The sequence below is a fragment of the Urocitellus parryii genome, chromosome 7, assembly GCF_045843805.1.
Source record: "Urocitellus parryii isolate mUroPar1 chromosome 7, mUroPar1.hap1, whole genome shotgun sequence".
Taxonomy (NCBI): domain Eukaryota; kingdom Metazoa; phylum Chordata; class Mammalia; order Rodentia; family Sciuridae; genus Urocitellus; species Urocitellus parryii.
The window spans coordinates 95,090,236-95,093,535 of NC_135537.1; the positions used below are offsets into that span (position 1 = coordinate 95,090,236).

The 3,300-nt window shown below is 45.2% G+C and overlaps 1 pseudogene; it reads left to right on the plus strand.

The window, feature by feature from the left end:
* Positions 1-501: 501 nt before the first annotated feature.
* LOC144255732 (atypical chemokine receptor 3-like) lies at positions 502-1,589 on the plus strand (annotated as a pseudogene).
* Positions 1,590-3,300: the final 1,711 nt, after the last annotated feature.

A 3,300-nucleotide genomic window follows, 5' to 3' on the forward strand; every position in this document is an offset into this window, starting at 1 on the left:
AAGGCCACTTGGCACACATTGACTCTAATCCTGGATCCTGCAGAAGTTGCTATGTGTAACATGGAGTCACTTTGAGTAACCCATGGTAGCCTGAATCTTGGCTAGTCACCACCTGTGGCAAGTGACAGAACTGCTACCTACATAGAGGAGACAAGTCAAGTCTGGTGTTTCTTTGGCCCTGTACCATGTTGATTCCACACTCTGAGCACAGCCAGGCTGATGGTGTCTGAAGAAGACAGCCAATGAAAGATAGAAAACCAACATTGAGTCTGTCTTTGGACACTGTCAATGAGACTCTGGCTGTTTGTTTATGTGACACAGTTCTCGTGTGATTGATTTCTTTTCTCCTTTCTTTGTGAGACACCTCAGAACTTGGGCAAAACTGCTGGGCCTTATTAGGACCCCAGAAAAATGTTTTGACTTGAAGTCGAGGTTCCCTGATCAGTGATTTCTCTCTCCCATCTCTCTGGGTTGCTGTAGGTCCTTCTCACACCCCCTACCATGGATATGCATCTCTTTGACTACACAGAGCCAGGAAACTTCTCTGACATTAACTGGCCATGCAACAGCAGCAACTGCATCCTGATTGATACAGTGCACTGTCCAATCATGCCCCACAAAAGCATCCTACTCTACACACTTTCCTTCATTTACATTTTCATCTTATTGATCGGCATGATTGCCAACTCTGTGGTAGTCTGGGTGAACATCCCGGCCAAGACCACAGGCTATGACACCCACTGCTACATCTTGAACCTTGCCATCATGGACCTGAGGGTGGTCATCACCATCCTCGTCTGGGTGGTCAGCCTGGTGCAGGACAACCAGTGGCACATGGGCGAGCTTACCTGCAAGGTCACACACCTCATCTTCTCTGTCAACCATGTTGGCAGCATCTTCTTCCTCACATGCATGAGCATCGACCGCTACCTCTTCATCACCTACTTCACCAGCACCTCCAGCCGCAGGAAGAAGATGGTGTGCCACATTGTGTGCATTCTGGTGTGGCTGCTGGCCTTGTGCTTGTCTCTGCCAACACCTACTACCTGAAGACTGTGGTGTCTGCTTCCACCAACGAGACCTACTGCTGGTCGTTCTACCCTGAGCACAGCATCAAGGAGTGGCTGATCGGCATGGAGCTTGTCTCTGTTGTCTTGGGCTTCATTGTCCCCTTCTCCATCATCACTGTCTTCTACTTCCTACTCTCCAGGGCCATCTCAGCCTCTGGTGATCAGGAGAATCAGAGTATCCGGAAGATCATCTTTTCCTATGTGGTGGTCTTCCTTGTGTGCTGGCTCCCCTATCACATGGCAGTGCTGCTGGACATCTTCTCCATCCTGCACAACCTCCCCTTCACCTGCCAGCTGGAGAACATGCTCTTCACAGCACTACATGTCACACAGAGCCTGTCCCTGGTGCACTGCTATGTCAATCCTGTGCTCTACAGCTTCATCAACCACAAGTACAGGTACAAGCTGATGAAGGCCTTCACCTTCCAGTATTCTGCCCAAATAGGCCTCACCCAGCTCACCAACACCACCAGAGTGTCAGAGACAGAGTACTTAGTGCTGGAGCAAAACTCCAAATGACCTGCTGTGCAGAGGCCATGTCATGGAGCTTGTGAACATGGCTTATGGTCTTCATAAAAGAGCAAGGGAGCTTTGGGTCTTGATGCCCAAGTGACATGAAGAGGAGAAGGCGTGACATTGTGCATCTTACTCTCTATCCAGTGCTGTCTGTCAAAGTCAGCTTCAGGAAACACTTGACTGGACATCTATACAACAGAACCTTCTGCTCTTCCTGAAATTTTTATATGTTGAATTGTATTTAAGTCTTCATTTTCTCACTATTGGCATACTGCATAAAAAGTATTGGAAAGTTAAATGTATTTTAAATATTGCATGGGAGGTATAATCCTACTCAGATTGCTGTAGTTTTAAGATTAGTTTGACTTTAGTTTTACTAAGGGTGTCATTTTTAACTAATTTAAAGTTATGTATTTATATACATGTATATGCATATATATAAATGTACACCATTCTTCACTGAAATGTGTTCTTTATAAAAGTTTTATATCTCTGTGGTGGATTGTATTTGCACAGGATATGGAACAAAAATGGCTTCATAATGCTGTTTGGGATGTTAATAGTTTTGCAGAGTTACATTTAAAACAAAAGAAGACTATTACAGGCTACAAACCTGTGCATACAATGAACAGAGTTCTCTTAGTCTGTAAGTTATTTCTTTAATAAAGAACTTTGTTTCCTAAAAGTGCATTCCTCAAAGTGTGAAAGTGTGCCGGCACTGAGGTAGCATTCATGATGTTGCTATGTGGACACACCTGGCACACACAGTCAAGGTGAGCAAGAATAAAGAGAGAACTGCCACAGAGCAAACTGGAGGGTTAGTGTGGGTGAGTGGCATGAAAGGCACAGCATTCAAAATGCTGAGTGTGTTTTAGAAGCTCTTCAGGTGGTGTTGGGGAGGGAGGCGGTGGGCAGATGTCTGGAGGCCGAAATGCAGGAAATGTGAGCCTGGATCGGCCAGGGCTCCTCTGCTCCCAGCACCAGTGTGACATCCCCTCACACAATCCCTGCTGAGGGTTGAAAGCAGCGCTGCTTTTACATTCTTAGCAGTCCTAAGAAAAAGCTGCACAGGAAATGCATATTTTCTACTTACCATAGACCAACTAATTACATTTGTTCCCTGTCATCTGCACCAGATATGTCCCAAGATCCCCTGAAACGTGGAAAGTACCTGATTCATTATGTATATTTTATGTATTTACTACACATTCTCCTAGACATACACATTTACCGTACAGTTTAATTTATAAAGTAGACACAGAGATCAACAATTATGAAAATTAGAATGACTGTATAATTTTCGGTAATAAAAGTTATTTAAAACTTAGCAGTTATGTATTTCTAGAGTATCCCATTTAGCATTTTGGGGGGCTGCAAGTAACTGAACTGCAGAAAGTGAGCCTGTAACTAAGGGAAGACTATTGACTGTGCTTAAGGCAGTAACCCAACTCTGGCTTCTGCATTTCCACATGAACCTTCAATGGGAGGACTCCTTGGAGGAGCACTTTCAGAGCCACAGGAGCCACAGACTTCTACAGACCTGGCTTTTGGGTAGGAGCTCAGGAAAGTGTCCTTCCAATCTTAGCACAGGTGAGGCCATCCACAGGTGGGTCTTCTTGAGATCCAGGGTCTAATTCCCTTTTGGAAAGTCCCTGAACATATGGGCTCACCCAGACTTGCAGCCCAGGTTTCCCTGGGGGTTACAGATTGTACC